Source organism: Tamandua tetradactyla, chromosome 25, assembly GCF_023851605.1.
Source record: "Tamandua tetradactyla isolate mTamTet1 chromosome 25, mTamTet1.pri, whole genome shotgun sequence".
Lineage (NCBI taxonomy): Eukaryota > Metazoa > Chordata > Mammalia > Pilosa > Myrmecophagidae > Tamandua > Tamandua tetradactyla.
In genome coordinates, this window is record NC_135351.1 from 7,669,148 (window position 1) to 7,689,720 (window position 20,573).

General features: G+C 37.1%; 1 protein-coding gene across 5 annotated transcripts in view; it reads left to right on the forward strand.

Moving 5' to 3' along the window:
- The window catches only part of FARS2 (phenylalanyl-tRNA synthetase 2, mitochondrial), a 611,740-nt gene that overhangs the window by 16,075 nt on the left and 575,092 nt on the right, over positions 1-20,573 (forward strand). The gene's annotated exons all lie outside the window — the stretch shown is intronic.

The following is a 20,573-nucleotide window of genomic DNA, read 5'->3' on the forward strand; positions in this document are numbered from 1 at the left end:
CTAATCAGCAGGTCCCACCCACAATTATGTGGGTCACATCTCCATGGAAATCAAAAGCATCCCACCAGTAATATTGAATGAGACTTAAAGATCATGCCTTTTCTGGAGTACACAACAGTTTCAAACCAGCCCATACACAAAGTATTTTTAATTAAAAAAATATTTAACTTTATTTAAATTTAATGGAAGTAAGCAACATTTTAACACTCAAAAGGGATTTTTGAACTTCAAAACAATCCTGGAACACTGATGTTTGAGCCATCGTGATTTAATAGATTGCTTCAGTTTAGCTGGTGTTAATCCCTTTGAAAGGTGAATAAACATGAGCACGTTTGCATTTCCTCCTACTTTTCCTCTCTGCTTTACCCCTTGATTTGGTTTATTTTATTTTTCTGGTTTCAAGATGTTTAACTTGAACATTCTGCCTCAAAAACAATAACTGTGGTGGTTCTTTAGCCAGACTCTTAAATGGTTTCAGTGCTTGCCAGCAGTTCTTTTATAACAGCTTTTATTGATATTTAATCTGATCAATTTTTCCCTTTTTGGCTAGATTTTGTTATCAAGGTTTTTAAAGAAGTTCTTGAAATATAATACTATCAGTATTATAGTCCTTGAGTTCTTCCATGTTTGAGAATGTTACCTTTTCACTGAGATACACTTGAGTTTTAAGGCCAGCCTAATTTTTCTCTCTCATAAATAAATTGCTTTTTCTGCCTTATAACAAAAACAGCAACTGTTTATTGAATGCTAACTGAGCGTCTGGCACTGTTGTTAGCACTTTACAGTTTTTGTTATTTTTACCCTCTCAGCTACCCTATCTTAAGGCTTATCCCCACATTTTTTAGAGGGCATAACTGAGGCACAGGGAAGTGCAGTAGCTCACTTTAGACCCTAACTAGTAAACTCCCGTGCTGGGGTTTGAACCTAGGCAGCCTACTGCCAGATTCCATACTTTTAATCACAATGCTTTACAGCTTTTCTGAGCCTATGAGATGAATTCTTTGTCTCTGAAGTTCAGCGACTGGACTATGAGTATTGATCGTTACGTATTTTAATTTTTCCTGGATCATGGTCAACTCTTGATTTGCAGATTCAATTAAGTCTTAATTTTAGAAGAGACCATTTTTCTGTGATGTCTTTGAAAATGTTCCTTGTTCTGTTTATTTGATTTCGGTTCCCAGGAGTACCAGTAGTATGACATTAGATTTCTTTTGTCCTGTATCTAGCATCTTCTCTCTGATCACTTTTGTATTTGTTTTCTCTTCTGTCTTTTTATAAGATGTCTCAGGCCTGTCCTCTGTACACTTGACAAGATTTTCATTCATGTTTCTTTAAAACGTTGTTACTTGCAGGTACGGCACTCATTTTGCATTAGTTTCATTTTTCTTTTTTATTTCTTAAGCAGCTCCAACTCAGTTTTCAATTTTTGAGGTCTTACAATCTCTTTTTTTTAATTTCTTATATGTCTTCTTTGACTTGCCTTTCCCCCAAACCACTTTATCTTTAATTCCTTAGATTGTAGAGAACAATTTGTCTGTAGACTTCCTATTTCCAGGGTAATCTCTCTTTGGATGAAATTTTTCTTCTTTTTTTATAGTATTTTTAAAATATTGTTATCCCCTGCCAGTTTCTGTGGATGGTCTTGGATTTGGTTCTTTCTGGTATCCATCTATGGATCAAGGCAGTTTTTCTTTGCTGAAAATGACCCACTGTGGAGTATCACTTAGGGGTTGTTGTCTTTTTTCCCCACACTTTGGGGGGCCTGACAGTGTCCAAGCCAGTGTGTCTGATTCAAAACCCTGAAGTCACAAGCTCTGTGTTTTGTAATGTAGTAACTGCTTTTTTCTTCTCTTCATCCTTCCTCACTGTCAGTTCTAGACATTAAAAATAGTGTCTTTGCATTTCTGCTCTTTCAACTGCACCTCCCTCCTGAGTTCCATGCTGATGCTTGTACACACACATATTTGCCATTATATTGCTCCTCTAATTGTATTGAATTTACCTTTCTTATAGTATAAAAGCCAGGGCCCTTAGCTCCTCAGAATGTGAACCCTAATTCCTGTTCCTTCTCTGTCTCTTAGCACCCTTCTGTTTGCTCTCTAAATTCCTATCTTCTTGAATGTTTTGCTGTTTCAGAATCTTCCCACTTTCTTATGCTTTGAACCTTGCCATCAAGATCAGTGATGTGCTGGTGAATGGTTAACAATCATAAATACAAGGTGTATTCATACCAAATGTCAGGCCATCCTTGTGAAGTCTGAACGCAGAGTTGGGAAGAGTTGTGCACGATCTCAGATGGGGTGCACTCTCAGCATACCAGTGAAGATTGACACTTTGTGAAGTTGTTTCTCGTTTCTGTTCATAGTTGCTTATTCTCTTGCCCCAGGTAGAACAGTCACTTCCTCCACTGTCCTCCAGTAGCCAGTCGTCCTGCATTTTAATTGGGGGCCTTTATAGCTCATTCTTGGTTGACTGTGAGCGCCTTGAAGGGTGCCACCAGTGTTCAGTTACAGTGCCAGGTACTCATTGTGTCCTGCCATGGCCGGATCAGTGTATCAGTGACACTTTAGATGAGAGCATGTATATGGATCTTTGTAGCCTTTTATCCCTACTAAAGAAAAATTCGTCATAATCCAATGTTATTTTCTTATCTGCCTTCGCTTCTCATACTGCTCATTTTAATCATGGGAGCTATATACTGGTATAAACTGTGTATAAATTGCTAGACCAAACAGGTATATAATGCAGGTAGGAAACTGTCTGAGACTTTTCTGTTGATCAATGACAGTTGTTTGTGAATTGATCCTACAGCTCAACTTTCTACATCATTTAGTTGCAAAAGTGTTTGATATAGATTCCCTGTATGATCTCATTGTAATTTAATATGATATGTATCTTGCTTAGTAATTGTTCTGTTACCTCTGTTGAGTTCTCCTTTGAGACTTTGCTAGCTGATGCCAACCCCAAGATTTTGAAGGATTATACATTCGAGAGCAAAAGATAAACGTATAATGTTATAATTTTTACTCTTTTCCTCCGTATTTTTTGTTAATGGTTTTGAAGTTTAGATATTGGGAATGCTATATAGGACCTGAAGTCAGTATTCAGCATAATTCATGTATATCTCAATTTGTGTCTTGTTTTCTTCTTCCTTTTTTATCTCCCATTCCCCAAAGAGAAATCACCCCTGAAAAAAATGCCTTTTTAGTATTCTTTTAGTAGATTGGCTGTGAAGTTTTGCTCTTTGCGTTTGTGAGTTGCTTGATTTATGAAGAGGAAATATTTTAGATGCATGATTTGTTAAAAACTTTATCAGAGTTTAAGATATAGGCAAGGGAAGAGAAACGAAACTGGGCTTACTGAGCATATTCCCTGTGCTATGTACTGTCCTGCATGTGTACTTTTGCTTTTCATGAGAATTTTGAGATAGCGGGCATGATCCCATTTAACAGGTGAATAAATTACAGGTTAAAGGGTGCTTGATTTCCTGACGTGCTGAAGCTTGGAATTTGAACTTAAGGCCATAAGGTTGAAACCCACAAGGATATGGTCTGTTCTAGGATTCAGATTCCTTTTTTGCCTCTTGAAGTGGGCTGAGGAACTGAAAGTTTTCTCTTGATCTTTTCTCTCCTATTCAGGAACTAGAAATTCTCTCGAGTTTTTCTCTTTTGCTCTGAAGATTCAAGATTTAGATTCATCACTTATGTATTTTTCTCAGAATTACATGTTATTGGCAATTTTGTTTAACAGGTAGACTATGATCTACTCCACAAATTGACCATAAGAGATCTTTGCCCCTGGCTTCAGGAAAATACGGAGCTTGCCCTGCAGCTGTGAAAATTTGATTTGAGATATAATTTTTTGAGTGTCTCGTATATGAAGAGAGATGCTAAGGGATGCTTCTTTTCTTTTCAGTAAGTTTGCATTGCTCAGGTCACGATTTTAAAGACCTGCTGTACTAATTGGTTCATGTTTTATTCTGTTAATCTTGGTAAATCATCTGTGTGGGAGATATAATGAGCCCTGCTTTGTATGTGGAGAAATGAAACAGAAAGTACTTTTTTGACTGGGCCAAGGAAAACACAAATAGCTGGTCATTGAGGTAGAATTTAAACTCTTATCTGCCTGTTTCTAAACTCAGGCTCTTCCACCTCTTACAAGTTGCCTTCCTTTCTACTTCCCTAGCACTAACCAAGCTCAGAGGTCAGATCTTTTGGAGTTGTCTTCATCTGAACTTCTGTCTCTGAGCTGTTTGCAGAACAAATAGCTCACAGATAAATAAACTTCTGGATTCAGTAGCCTAGTGGTTTCTTGCTCTGACCTCACGTTAGGTATCAGGGAACCTTTGAAAAAATACTGATATCATGTTCAACCAGTGATATATGAATCAGTAATTGGAGATGGGGCCCAGCAACTATGTCTTTACAAACTTCAGGAAAACAGTAAAACCCCTAGACAAAAACACAGGGGAATTTCATAGGATCTTGAATTAGGCCATGGATTTTAGACTACACTGAAAGCACAAGCAGCAGAAGAAAACAAAATAACTATATTCAACCTCATCAAAATTAAAACTTTTGTGTATCAAAGGACATTATCAAGAAAATTAAAACACATCTTACAGAATGGGAGAAAATAATTGCAAATCATTTAGCTGATATGGGTTCAATATTCAGAACAAATAATGAACTCCTACAATGCAACAACAAAAAGACAAACAACCCAGTTAAAAATTGGGCAAAGGTCTTGAATAGACAGTCCCCCAGAGAAGTTATACAAATGGCCAATAAGCATATGAAAAGATGCTCAACATCATTGGCCATTAGGGAAATGCAAATCAAAACCACAATGAGATCTCACTGTCTCACACCCACCAGCAGAGAATAGCAACTGTTGATGAGGATGTGGAGAAATGGGAATCCTTGTGCATTGTTGATGGGAATATAAAATGGTGCAGTAACTAGTAAACTAGTTTGGTAGTTCCTCAGAAAATTAAGTATGAAATTCCCATATGACCCATTCATTCCATTTCTAGGAATATATTCCAAAGAATTGAAAGCAATGACTTGGACAGATATCTGTATACTAATGCTCATAGCAGCATCATTCACAATAGCTAAAAGGTGGAAGTGATATGGATGTCTGTCAGCAGATTAACAGATAAACAAAATGTTTTTCTTTCAGTATCATTCAGGTATAGAAAGAATTGAAGTTCTGAGATATGCTGGAACATGGATGAACCTTGAAGTCATCATGTTGAGTGGAAATAACCCAGGTACAAAGGACAAATATTTTATGATTTCACAAAGATATACCTAGAATATACAAATTCATAGAAACTGAAGGTTATAGGTTACCAGGGATGGGGAGTGGGAAGTAATTGCTTAATGAGCAGGGCATTTCTGTTTTGAATTTAGTTTCCTAGGCTGCTCAAAGCAAGTACCCTGAAATGGGTCAGCTTAATCAATGAAAATTTATAGCTTATAATTTTGAGACTGGGAAAATGTCCAAATCAAGACATCATCAAAGGGATGCTTTCTTCCTGATGACTGGCTGCTGACAGTCCCGGCTCTTCCATTATGGCAAGGCACAGGGTGGCACTGCTGGTCTCTCCCTTCTCTTTGGGGTTTTCTTGATTTCAGCTTCTGACTTCCGTGGCTTTCTCTCTGTAGTCATTCTATTTAAAAAGGACTTCAGTAAGAGAATTAAGACCCACTCTGAATGAATTGGGTCACACCTTAACTGAAGTAGCCTCGTCAAAAAATCCCACTTACAACACCCAGAGGAATGGATTATGTTTCAGAGCGTGTTTTTTTCTGAGGTACATATAACTTCAGACCACCACAGCGGTGATGGAAAAGTTGTGGTAATGGATGGCGGGATAGTAGCACAACATTGTGAATGAGTTAACACAGTTGGAAGTGGTTAAAATGGGAAATGCCATGAATATATGTTACGATGGTAAAAAACAAAACAAAATGAAACAAAACAAAAAAAAACAACTCTAAGGACTTGAAATGTGCTGCTAGGATATAAGACCTCTGTCAAGTCAGGCAATTGGCCAAAATGACCGGAGCCGATCCCCAACCCTACTTATTGCCCCGTGCAGAGGTGTTGTTGCCATTTCTTAATGGTTGGGCCACGGTAAAGCCCCTTCTGTAGAAAAATGTAGATTCTGCAGGAAGATGTAGACCTGTGAGGAAGGTCACTGTCTTTTGGTGTCAGTTGGCATGTCAGGTGCTGTGGGGATACCTTGGTTGTCTGTGGAGTAGGTCTGTGCAGTTTCCCTGGGGAAGCTTCTCACACATGAGGGAGAACCTACGCTTACAACAAAATATGTCCATTATTTGAACATTCCCCCCCTTAGGCAGCTTTTAGAATTGATTCTGTCCAGAATCTTGACATATGCGACAGTTAACATTCCACTAAGACTTCTTGCTACCCCTTTTAACCGGTCTTCTTGAAACATAGCTGCCTTATTCTTTCAAACTTTAACAGCAAATCTATAAAGCAAAGATTTTTGCATATACAGAGTCCTGAATGTGTTATCTTTGCATCCTTTTGTTGAACTAATCTTAGCAGAACTTCGTGTAGAGGGTTTGAAGATGATTTCAAGAATCCTCTGAAAAGGACCAGCGTTCTTTTGCTGCTTCCTTTTGTTTTGCCAAATAGGATTTTTTAAACAAATAACATTTTGACTGATCTCAGTGATTTATTCAAAATGGAATATTCATATGAAGAGCTATTTCTAATTAAAGTGGTATTATTGGGAAATCTGGAAAATTAAAAAAAATAGTTATTTAAAGGTGCTTAGAGCCTCCTGAGTTACAGTTGTACATTATTAAGAAAATTGTCTTCTGATTACAGAAACTGTCTTTGGAACATAAAGCTAGGTGTTTCATGAAATCCAAAGTGGAACTGAACAAATCTTGATAGTATGAGAGTCAGGGTGGCCCTTGGGTCTCAGCAGTGGTGGGAATTTGTGGGCAGTCTTTAGCAATGCTTCTTGACCCTGGCTACACATGAGAATCATCTGGAGCTTGTTAAACTACTGAGACCAGGGCACTCCCCACTCCTCATAGTCAATTAAATAGAAATCTCTAGAGGTGCCACCTTGATATTTTTCTTATTTTCCTTTTTTTTTTTTTTGGCATGGGCAGGCTCAGGGAATTGAACCCGGGTCTCTGGTATGACAGGCAAGAAACTACCTTGATATTTTGAAACAACTTCTCAGGTAGTTCTAATGTTCCCACAATTTGAGACCCAGTGGCTTCCAGAGCTGCTACCAGGACATATGCCTGATAAAATCACAGGAACTGTCCATAACCAATCTGGAATCTTGCAAGGCTGAATTTGTTACATGGTCGAGAACAAAAGGCATTTTTTTTTTTTTTAACTCTTCTGTTTCTCCAGAAGACAGCCCAGCACCTCTTGTTCACTAGTAAGTGCCCGGTATTTATAAATTTGTTTCCTTTCCTTTAAAATATTCTAGAATTCAAGTGCCTCTGTAGATCATATTGGTTTTATCCCCCCAAATATGCATAGACCTATGTATAAAAATGTTAAGACAAAGAAAGTGACAAAATCCCTGGCCAGGCTGTTTTGAGGAGACTTTAACAGTGTACGAAGGTCATTGTAATGAGGGAGTGACTGGCTGGTGGGGTAGAAAACAGTCCAGATCAGGAGGGAGCTGTCCAGTCCGACCAGATGCTTCCCATGGGACTGGAAGAAGCTGGAAAGATCTCTTGCTGTCAATCAGTTGATGGATTCTTGTCTCTGTAAATCAGGCAGCACAGAAACAAATATATGCCATTATTATGCCTTGAAATAAAATGCAGCTGTGTTTCTCAAATGCTGGCTCACTATATTCCTGAGTCAACCTCTGAACAATGTGGACTAAGTTGGAATAATTTATCCTCTTGTAGTGTTTAAGCCTAATTTAAATAGGAACTACTCTAATTATCTTCACCTTTCTGGTATTCATTGATCAGATGGTGATTGAAGAGAAGGATACCTGCACAAGTAATGAATGAAACTTAAAGCTACTCAAAGCTTTTCTCATTTGTAAGTGGGCACTGGCTCATGGTATTTTCTTTTGATGAATTGTTAATATTCATTTGTCACATGAAGATATGACTGTTCAGAAGATGTAAAAGAAATCAGAATATTAAAGTGGCAGGTTAGAATATTAAAGTGGCAGGTAGAATCGCAAAATTATCTGCTTTTAAAGTAAACTAAACTTGCCTATGAGGTTTTGCAATAACTGGATTTTTCTATTTTGTTCTTTTGAGGAAAAGAAAATGGCTGTGAATTCTAAATGGATGGTTGTGTATATATTTTCTTTTTCAGTTGCAATAACATAAATCTTTATTTACTGGGAAGGTACAGGTTCAGAGGCGAAGGGAATACAGTAAAATTTGTTCAAGTTAAGGAATGCTTACTTTCTACTGCTTTATGCACTTTTCTTAAAGTTAGATTATTTCTCAGATAATCTATGTGGGATAAAAAGATGATGGCAGTATTGAAGCTATAATATATTTTTATCTAATAATATTACCAGAATTACCAGGTTTAGAAATGAATGTATTTAATGTTTGCACAGTATTTGTGAGACTTTTGTTTCTTTATTGAATCTTTGTGTATCTCAATTTATTCATAATAGGAAAGAATATTGACTTTTTCCCCCCTTGCTCAGCCTTATTCAAATATTTGTTCAGTAAAATCCTAACACCAAATTATTTTCCATCTCTTGCCCCAAAACTCCATTACATTTAAAAAAAGTTTTGGAACACTTTCAGATTTACAGAAAATTTGCAAAGATAAACAGTTCCCATATTTTGCCCCATTTCCCCTGATGTTAACACCTTGAGTGACCTTTTTTTTTGTTTAGGTTTTATTCATACACACAATCCATCCTAAGTGTACGATCTGTGACTTATGGTATAATCACATAGTTATGCATTCATCACCAGTCAATGTGAGAACACTCTCATTTCTTCTGGAAAAAAAAAAAAAAAGATCCCATATACCTTCTATCCCCCTATTGATGACATTTAGCTTTGGTATGGTGCCTTTGTTATAATTAGTGAAAGAATATTACAATGTTACTATTGACTGTAGACTTTGTAACTGAGAAGGTAGGATTTAGGGGATGATTATTGTTACTGAATCATTATGTAGCTATTCCTTTGTTGCTTTTTGGTATATTAGAGTTAGACAGAGGGAAATACCTGAAATCTCTAGGCTGTAATCCAGCTGCTTTGATCTCTGATAACGATTGTATAGTCTTCATCTTGTGCCCTTGTGATTGTAAACAGAGTTGGATATAACCAAAGTGGGCCTGCCTGACGTGTGCAGTAGCTTAGTCTTTAATCTAAAATATCTAATGACCTATACTTTTAATCTAATGATCTATACCTCATTATAATACTAAAAATCACACTTATCATTTGAAGGCTACCATTTTCTTACGTTTGTTCTGTGACTAAGCATGTAGTTAACCTGCACATGCTCAATAATTAGATAACTTCTCATTATATCATCTAGAGCCATTGTGCTGATTATCCTAAAACCTGCCCATCTTTTGCTATTATAAAACTACCAGTATTCTGCAGTTTGGGGAGACAGATTTTTAGGCCCTTAGGCCACCTGATCACCTGCTTCATGCCCAGCAATAAACTCCCTCTTTGAAACCCTGGTGTCTCAGGAATTGGTCATTTGAGCACCTTGGACAAAGAATCTGCCACTTTTCATAGGTGTCAACCTTAGTTTGTATTAATTATATTCTTTCCTTTGTATTCCCCTATTATTAACATCTTGTAATAGTGATATACATTTGTTCTAGTTTATGTAAGAACTTTCTTATATTTGTACAATTAACCGCCATCACTCTAAGTTTGGCTTAGTTTTACAGTCCCAGTTTTTTTCTTTTTTTGCTTTTACTCACAGAACTTTATTTCTAAATCAATTTTAAGTACTCAGAGATTAAAGCTCATAAAATGAAAACAAAACAAAAGAGAACTTAAACACCTAAAGTTGTCTATATGCTGCTTATTCTGGAGCAGCCCCAGTTTTTATCCTCCTGCTTTCCTTCTAGTGACATACACGACCCTAGCCTTCCCCTTTCAAGCACACTCACACTGAACTTTGTTCATTAAACTCACAGTATTGTGCTACCATCATACAGTATTGTGCTATTCATTTCTGAATCTTTGCAATCAACCTTATTAAACATTCTGTACTCTTTAAGCATCAATTGCTCAATCTCTGTCCTCTATCTCCTGATAACTTATGCTGTCAAATTTAACCCCCAGACTTTGCTCATTATAGTTAGTTCATATTAGCGAGGCCATTCAATATTTGTCCTTTTGTATCTGGCTTATTTTGCTCAACATAATGTCCTCAGAGTTCATCTATGTCATTGCATGCATCACGACTTCATTCTTTCCGCAGCTATGCAATATTCCATCATATGTAATCACCACAGTTCACCCATCCTCTCATCAGTTGATGGGCACTTGGGTCTCCTCACATCCATTGGCAAACATGAATAATTTTAGATTTTCAGAAAAGTTGCAACGATAGAGAGTTCCCCTCTTTTGCCCACAAACATCAGTGCACAAATGTCTGCTTATGTCCTTGCTTGAATGTCTTCTCAGTATATACCTAGTAGTGGGATTGCTGGGTCACGTGGCACTTCTATACTTAGCTTCCTGAGGAACAGCCAAGCTGCCTTCCAGAACGGCTGTACCATTTTACATCCCCACCAACAATGAATAAATATTCCTGTTTCCCCACATCCTCTCCTGCTCTTACAGTTTTCTGGTTCTTCTTCTTTTTTTTATATATAGTTTTATTTACATACCATACAATCCATTCTAAGAGTACAATCAGTGGTTCCTTGTATAATTGCATAGCTATGCATTCACCACCACTATCGGTATGTGAGCGTTCCCATTTTTTGGAAAAAAAAAATCTCATACCCTTTATATCCCCCTATTATTGACATTTAGCTTTGGTATAATGCCTCTCAAACCTCCATTTTTAAGGACTATTATCCTGCCCAGTTCATTCTGCATATCCCCATTCAATAAACAACAGAGATGTTGAACAGAATTGGTACTTGTGAGCTGACATCTTGGGTCCCACTCTGTTCCAACTAAAATATTTCTTCTTTAAAGTTCTGCTATATCTCTAATTTAAATTGTAACCTCAGATGAAACAGTCATCGCCTGTTGGCAGATTTTACTATTAAAAGTGCTGATCATAGCACCAGAAGATCTAGGTTCAACCTGGCCTCTGGCCTAGCTCGCTTGATCTGGAACAATTACCCTCTCCTGTTTCCTTCTTCTAAAATGGAACTGAAGTAATCTGCTGGGTCCTTATCCCTAAGGACAGCATAAGGATTATGGACAAATTCTCATTGGTCTGCTTTGGTTTTTTTCAAACAGACAGCATGTGTCCAGAGGGTTTGGTATTCCTTTGTGTGGCAGGGTCTGATAGGAAGATAGGTTTTAGGTTTTCTTTAAAGTATAGTAAAATGAAGTATAATTACAAGGTCCTTTACTCAAAATGATTGTTTAAATGACATTTTATCTGAAAGTAGCTTAATTTTAATTACAAAAAGATGTTTAGGTGGAAATGTCTCATCTCTGGAAGTTATGACATGCATGGATTTGAAATACATTCCTTAACATTACAGTTGTAGTTTGTAAGCTGCTGGAATGCCATATGCTAGAAACAGAATGGCTTTTAAAAGGGGGAATTTAATAAGGTACAAGTTTACAGTTCTAAGTCTGAAAATGTCCAAATTAAAGCAAGTCCATAAAAAAGTGTCCAAATTAAGGCACCAACAGGAGGTTACAAAAGAAAGGACTATGAAGTTCAGGGTTTCTCTCTCAACTGGAAAGGCACATGGCGACTATGGTGAAATCTGCTAGCTTTCTCTCCAGGTTTCTTGTTTCATGAAGCTCCCCAAGGGCGTTTTCCTTCTTCATTTCCAGTGGTGTCTGGCTGCGTGGGCTCTTGTGGTTCTTGTGGCTTTATCACTTTTTCCAAAATGTTTCCTCTTTTAAAGGATTCCAGTAAACTAATCAAGACCCATCTGAAATGGGTGGAATCACATCTCCCTTTAATCAAAGGTTAATACCCATGAATCAGCATGCCACATCTCTGTGGAGATAATCTAATCACGTTTCCAACGTATAGTACTGAATAGGTATTAAAAGAAATGGCTGCCTCCACAAAATGGATCAGAATTAAAACATGGCTTTTCTAGGGTACATTATCCTTTTATACTGGCACAGCCAACGTTGGTGTTTTGTTCAGTGAGGGTAAAAAAATTGAAACTTGACATGGGGAGCATAATTCCACATTTGACTCTTAATTTGGTATGGACCCTCCCACCCCCATCCTCCTTACTCCCCTAACTCCCCTAACACCAAATACTTTAGCCCTCCCTAGCCAAATGGTTTTCTTTTTTTTTTTCCTTTCTGAAAGAAATGTACCTTGATGGGAAAGGCCTAGATAGTTCGGTAGAGGGCGATGGCCTCCAGCCACCCTCAGGTGTGTTGTGTGACCAGGAGAGCAAATGGCGGCCACACCCAGGCGTCCTGCCTCAGCTGTATGCAGAGGTCTTTGGGTACACCCCACAGACCTTTGTAGGTCCTTTGGAAGGAAACAGGCTGAGGAAGATGTGCCGTACTTAGTGTGGCCAGAGACCTAATCTTAGAAAGCAACTGGAGGAAAAGAGACAGAGTCTGCTAGCCGCTTTGAAAAGGCAGTGAGACGATGGAAAGAGAGCAGAGTGGAAGTATCTGTGTGTGTGGTTCGGCACAAGTCCTCTGTACATGCCCTTGCTGCTTGGTTTTCCACTTCAGTCCAGTCTTAGAAAGCGAGGGGTCCTTTCAGACCTTCTCCAGGATCATCCCCCCAGCTGGCTATCAGGGTCAGCAGTGCGTGGCTGCATAAAGCCCGTGTGAGTCGTTTGCTGTTGGCCTCAATGATGATGACCAGCCCTCAGTGGAAACTCCTCAACCTACGATGAAAACACCTGGATGGCCCAGGTTAATAGTGGCCTGGAAGAGCACAGTCATTAAAATTCACAGTGAATCAGAAACCTCGCCTAAGCCCATTTTCCCTCTGCTAAGAAGTCACAAAATTAATTGCTCTTTCCCTCCTTGCCTGCTCAGAAGTTGGCGCTTCAAGAAATGAAATGACAAAATAGCAGGTGATTTAGAGGGAGAAGGAGAACTGCCTCGGATAATATATAGACTGTTGTCTAACGTCCCCATCAGAATGGATTTGGGTGTCAGTTAAATGCTGTGCTTGGTGTTTCAAGTTTAATGAGAGAGCTGCAAAATGCACTTAAAATCAGTTTCTAGAACTTGCTAAGACCTTCCCACCTGAGTACTTGGTACTTCAGGTCCCTTTATCTGGAAACCTTGTTTCTGTCTTTTTGAGTAGTTAATCTTTCCAATCTTGGCTTAAATGTTGAATCCTCAAACAGGCCTTTCCTGGTCATTTGTATTTATCTACTACATGAACTCACTCACTTCCATTTGCCCAGCAACTAGCACTGTATCTGTCATATAGTAGAAGCTCGGTAAGCATTTGTTGAATGAATGAATGAAAATGCTGATTGCTTCAGAAAATGCACTTCTAGAGCAGCGCTGCCCACTAGACCTTCCTTGATGATGGGCATGTTCTGTGTTTGTGTGATTCAGTGTGGCAGCCATTAGGCACATGTGGCTATGGAGCACTGGAAATATGACCATGTAACTGAGGAGTTGCATTTTTATTTTTATTTAATGAATTTAAATTTAGAGGCACAAGTGGCTCATGGCTTCTCTGCTAGGTAGCACAGATCTAGAGAATGTAGTTTTATTAGTTTCTGATGTCTAAAATTGTTACCATTGAATACTATCCCATTAGACATAGGTGGTTTCTGAAGCTGAATGGCCTTCTAAAAGCACTACTATGTGTATAACTTGTTTTACAGTCCATACTATGTGTGCTATATAGTTTATTTGAGATGTAGGGGAAGAAGATCTTATGTCCTTAGTGACAATCTATGATATAATCTTATCGTTGCATCTTCTTCCATTCTTTGTTTACTTTTATTTACTTCTATTTTATTAAGGAAGTTGTAGGTTTACAGAAAAATCACGCATAAAGTACAGAGCTCCTGTATACCCACCGTATTAAAACCTTGCACTGGCTGGTACCTTTGTTGCAATTCATGAAACAACATGTTTATGGTTGTACTAGTAACTGTAGTCCATTGTTTATAGTAGGAGTTACTGTTTGTGTTGTACAGTCCTATGTTCTTTTTAAAAATTTTTATTATAATATCATACATACCAACCTAAAATTTCTGCTTTTGACCACAGTCAAATATATATTTCAGAAGTGCTGTTAATTACATTCACAATGTTGTGCTTTCAGCACCACCATCCATTATCAAAACTTTTCCATCCTCCCAAATAGAAGCTATGTACAATTTAAGCATTAACTTTGCTCATCCCATATACCCTTCCCTGGCTGGTAACCTATCTTCTAGTTTATCACTTTATGAATTTGTTTATTGTAATAATTTCACATTGATCATACTGTACTTCTCCTTTCTGTCTGGCTTATTTCAATCTATATGATGTCTTCAAGTTTCATCCACGTTGTTACTTGTATCAGAACGTCATTCCTTTTTACGGCTGAATAATATTCCACTATATTTACACATCTGTGTATACATACAAATACCACTTTTATTTCCATTCATCAGTTGATAGACACTTAGGTTGCTTTCATCTTTTGGCAGTTGTGAATAATGCTGCTGTGAACATCAGTGTGCAAATATCTGTTTGAGTCCCTGCTTTCTGTCTTTTGGGCATGTACCTAGAAGTAAGATTGCCAGACATATAGTAATTCTGTGTTTAATGTACTGAGGAATCACCAGTCTTCCACAGGAGCTGCCCCATTTTTCATTCCCACCAACAATGAATAAATTCTTGTTTCTCCATATCCTCTCCAGCACTTATAATTTTCTTTTTTGTTTTTAATAATAGTGGGTGTGAAATGCTATCTCATTATGGTTTTGATTTGCATTTCTCTAATAGCTAATGAGGTTGAGCATTTTTTCATGTGCTTTTTGGCCTTTATTTATCTTCTGTGAAGAAATGTCTTTTCAAGTCTTTTGCCCATTTTTTTAAATTGGGTTATTTGTCTTTTTATTGTTGAGTTGTAAGATTTCTGTATATATTCTGGATATTAAACCCTTAGTGGATATGTGGTTTCCAGATATTTTTTCCCATTGAGCAGGTTGTCTTTTTACTTTCATGGAAATGTTCTTTGATGCACAAAAGTTTTTAATTTTTATGAGGCCCCATTTATTTTTTCTTTTGTTGCTTGTGCCTGGGTATAAAAACTGTGAAAACCATTGCCTAACACAAGGTCCTGAGGATGCTTCAAAGAGTTTTATAGTTTTGTGTCTTTATATTTAGGTCTTTGATCCATTTTGAGTTGTTGTTTGTATATGGTACAAAGTAGGAATCCATTTTCATTCTTTTGCATATGAACATCCAGTTTTCCAGGCACCATTTGTTGAAGAGACTATTCTTTCTCAACTTAGTGGACTTGGCTCTCTTGTCAAAAATCAGTTGCCCATAAATGTGAGGGTTGTTTTCTGTCCTCTCAGTTCAATTCTATTGGTCTATATGTTTGTTGGCTTGCCAGTTCCAAGCTTTTTTGATTACGTGGTTTTCTAATAAGTTTTAAGATTGAGAAATATGAGACTTCCAATTTCATTTTTCATTTTCAAGAAGGCTTTAGCTATTCAGGGTCTCTTACTCTTCCGTATACATTTTGATGATTGGCTTTTCCATTTCTACAGAGAAGGCTAATTGAGTTTTGCTCAAGAATAAAAAATAAGACATCAAAATTGGAAATGAAGTGAAATTTTTCCTATTTGCAGATTCAACACAATTGTGTTGAATTGTGTTGAATCTGTAAATCTTCTTGGGGAGAACTGACATTGTGGTAGTTAGATACAGGTGTCAACTTGGCTAGGTGAATGTGTTTAGTTCTTTTGATTTGGACATGAGCCAATGGCATGTGAACCTCATCTGTTGTTGATTGCTGTCGGCTAGGAGGTGTGCCTGCTGCAATGAATGATATTTGATTTAATTGGCTGGTGCTTAAATGAGAGAGCTCAACATAGCACAGCCCAGGCAGCTCAGCATACCTCATCTCAGCACTTGCAGCTCAGCCCAGGCCTTTGGAGATGCAGAAAGAAATTACCTTGGGGAAAGTTGTTGGAAATGAGAGGCCTGGAGAGAAGGCCAGCAGAGATCGCCCTGTGCCTCCCCACATAAGAAAGAACCTCAGTTGAAAGTTAGCTGCCTTTCCTCTGAAGAACTATACGTCAACTAAATAAATCCCCTTTTATTGAAAGCCAATCTGTCTCTGGTGTGTTGCATTCCAGCAGCTAGCAAACTAGAACAGACATCCTAATCATTTTGTCTTTGAATCCATAAACACGATTGTTTTTGAGTTCTAGTTTTCTGTGTACAGGTCCTTTACATCCTTGGTTAGTTTCATTCCTTGACATTTTATACTTTTAATTGCTATTGTAAATGAATTTTTTTGTTTGTTTCTTATTCTGATTGTTACCAGCTAATAGAAATACTGCTAATTTTTGCTTGCTGGTCTTGTACTCCATCATAATGCTTAATTTGTTCATTAGTTCCAGTAGCTTTTTGTGGATTTTTTGGTATATTCTGTTTATAGGATAATACATCTGCAAATAGGAAAAATTTCACTTCATTTCCAATTTTGATGTCTTATTTTTTATTCTTGACTAATTACTCTAAGTACAACTTCCTGTACAATGTTGAGTATGACGTTGTTTCACTGTTGTGTATGATGTTAGCTCCAGGTTTTTCTTATATGTCCTTTATCATGTTGAGGACATTTCCTTCTATTCCTAGTGTACCAGGTGTTTAGTGAGAAGGGGTTCTGATTTTTGTCTGTCTTTTCAGGATGGGTTTAGATGATCATCTGGTCAGTTAATGGCATGTGCTGCACTTACTACTTTTTCTCATGTTGAACTACTCATGCATACCAGGGATAAATGCCACTTGATCATGGTTTATAATTCTTATGATGTACTGTTGGAGTTGGTTTGTTAGTAAATTGTTGAGTGTATTTACATGTATATTCATAGGAGATTTTTTGCCTGTAATTTTCTTGTGTCATTTTTTCTGGATTTGGTATGAGGGTGATGCTGGCCTTATAGAATGAGTTAGGGGATGTTCCCTCCTCTTCCGGTTTTTAGAAGAGTTTTAGCAGGATAGTTGTTAATTTTTCTTGGAATATTTGGTAAAATTTCCCTATGAAGCCATTTGTTCCTGGGTTTTTATTTGTTGGGAGGTTTTTGATTACTGATTCAAACTCTTTACTAATGGTAAGATTTTTGAGATCTTCTGTTTCCTTTAGAGTCAGTGTAGGTAGTTTGTGTGTTTTTTTTTGAATTTGCCCATTTTATCTAGGTTATCTAATTTGTTGGGGAACAATTGTTCATAGCATTCTGTTATAGTCTTTTTTATTTCTGTGGGGTTAATAGTAATGCACCCCCTTTTATTTCTGATATCAGTTGTGCTCTCTTTTTCCCTTTGTCAGTCTAGCTAAAGGTTTGTTGATTTTATTGATCTTTTCAAAGAACCAACTTTTTGGTTTTTTTCTAGTTCTGTTTTTTTTTTTTTTTCTTTAAAAAAATTTTTTTTGTGGTGTATTGCTTCCCACTTTTTATTATGAAAATTTTTTTTTTATTAATTAAAAAAAGAATTACCAAAACAATTAGAAATCATTTCAATCTACATGTACAATCAGTAATTCTTAATAACATCACATAGTTGCATATTCATCATTTCTTAGTACATTTGCATCGATTTAGAAAAAGAAATAAAAAGACAACAGAATAAGAATTAAAACAATAATAGAAAGAAAAAAAAACAAAAAAAACAAAAACAAAAAACCTATACCTCACATGCAGCTTCATTCAGTGTTTTAACATAATTGCATTACAACTGGGTAGTATTGTGCTGTCCATTTCTGAGTTTTTATATCCAGTCCCGTTGTACAGTCTGTATCCCTTCATCTCCAATTATCCCTTCTCTTTTTTTTTTTTTTTTTAATAACGGAAAAAAAGAAATTAACCCAACATTTAGAGATCATACCATTCTACACATGCAATCATTAATTCTTAACATCATCACATAGATGCATGATCATCATTTCTTAGTACATTTGCATTGGTTTAGAAGAACTAGCAACATAACCGAAAAAGATATAGAATGTTAATATAGAGAAAAAAATAAAAGTAATAATAGTAAAATCAAAACAAAACAACACAAAACAAAACAAAAACCTATAGCTCAGATGCAGCTTCATTCAGTGTTTTAACATGATTACTTTACAATTAGGTATTATTGTGCTGTCCATTTTTGAGTTTTTGTATCTAGTCCTGTTGCACAGTCTGTATCCCTTCAGCTTCAATTACCCATTGTCTTACCCTGTTTCTAACTCCTGCTGAACTCTGTTACCAATGACATATTTCAAGTTTATTCTCGAATGTCCGTTCACATCAGTGGGACCATACAGTATTTGTCCTTTAGTTTTTGGCTAGACTCACTCAGCATAATATTCTCTAGGTCCATCCATGTTATTACATGGTTCATAAGTTTATCTTGTCTTAAAGCTGCATAATATTCCATCGTATGTATATACCACAGTTTGTTTAGCCACTCTTCTGTTGATGGAGATTTTGGCTGTTTCCATCTCTTTGCAATTGTAAATAATGCTGCTATAAACATTGGTGTGCAAATGTCCGTTTGTGTCTTTGCCCTTAAGTCCTTTGAGTAGATACCTAGCAATGGTATTGCTGGGTCGTATGGCAATTCTATATTCAGCTTTTTGAGGAACCGCCAAACTGCCTTCCACAGTGGTTGCACCCTTTGACATTCCCACCAACAGTGGATAAGTGTGCCTCTTTCTCCGCATCCTCTCCAGCACTTGTCATTTTCTGTTTTGTTGATAATGGCCATTCTGGTGGGTGTGAGATGATATCTCATTGTGGTTTTGATTTGCATTTCTCTAATGGCCAGGGACATTGAGCATCTCTTCATGTGCCTCTTGGCCATCCGTATTTCCTCTTCTGAGAGGTGTCTGTTCAAGTCTTTTTCCCATTTTGTAATTGGGTTGGCTGTCTTTTTGTTGTTGAGATGAACAATCTCTTTATAAATTCTGGATACTAGACCTTTATCTGATATATCATTTCCAAATATTGTCTCCCATTGTGAAGGCTGTCTTTCTACTTTCTTGATGAAGTTCTTTGATGCACAAAAGTGTTTAATTTTGAGGAGTTCCCATTTATTTATTTCCTTCTTCAGTACTCTTGCTTTAGGTTTAAGGTCCATAAAACCGCCTCCAGTTGTAAGATCCATAAGATATCTCCCTACATTTTCCTCTAACTGTTTTATGGTCTTAGACCTAATGTTTAGATCTTTGGTCCATTTTGAGTTAACTTTTGTATAGAGTGTGAGATACGGGTCTTCTTTCATTCTTTTGCATATGGATATCCAGTTCTCTAGGCACCATTTATTGAAGAGACTGCTCTGTCCCAGGTGAGTTGGCTTGACTGCCTTATCAAAGATCAAATGTCCATAGATGAGAGGGTCTATATCTGAGCCCTCTATTCGATTCCGTTGGTCGATGTATCTGTCTTTATGCCAATACCATGCTGTTTTGACCACTGTGCCTTCATAATATGCCTTAAAGTCCGGCAGCGTGAGACCTCCAGCTTCATTTTTTTCCCTCAAGATACTTTTAGCAATTCGGGGCACCCTGCCTTTCCATATAAATTTGCTTATTGGTTTTTCTATTTCTGAAAAATAAGTTCTTGGGATTTTGATTGGTATTGCGTTGAATCTGTAAATCAATTTAGGTAGGACTGACATCTTAACTATATTTAGTCTTCCAATCCATGAACACGGTATGCCCTTCCATCTATTTAGGTCTTCTGTGATTTCTTTTAGCAGTTTTTTGTAGTTTTCTTTGTATAGGTTTTTTGTCTCTTTAGTTAAATTTATTCCTAGGTATTTTATTCTTTTAGTTGCAATTGTAAATGGGATTCGTTTCTTGATTTCCCCCTCAGCTTGTTCATTACTAGTGTATAGAAACGCTACAGATTTTTGAATGTTGATCTTGTAACCTGCTACTTTGCTGTACTCATTTATTAGCTCTAGTAGTTTTGTTGTGGATTTTTCCGGGTTTTCGACGTATAGTATCATATCGTCTGCAAACAGTGATAGTTTTACTTCTTCCTTTCCAATTTTGATGCCTTGTATTTCTTTTTCTCGTCTAATTGCTCTGGCTAGAACCTCCAATACAATGTTGAATAATAGTGGTGATAGTGGACATCCTTGTCTTGTTCCTGATCTTAGGGGGAAAGTTTTCAATTTTTCCCCATTGAGGATGATATTAGCTGTGGGTTTTTCATATATTCCCTCTATCATTTTAAG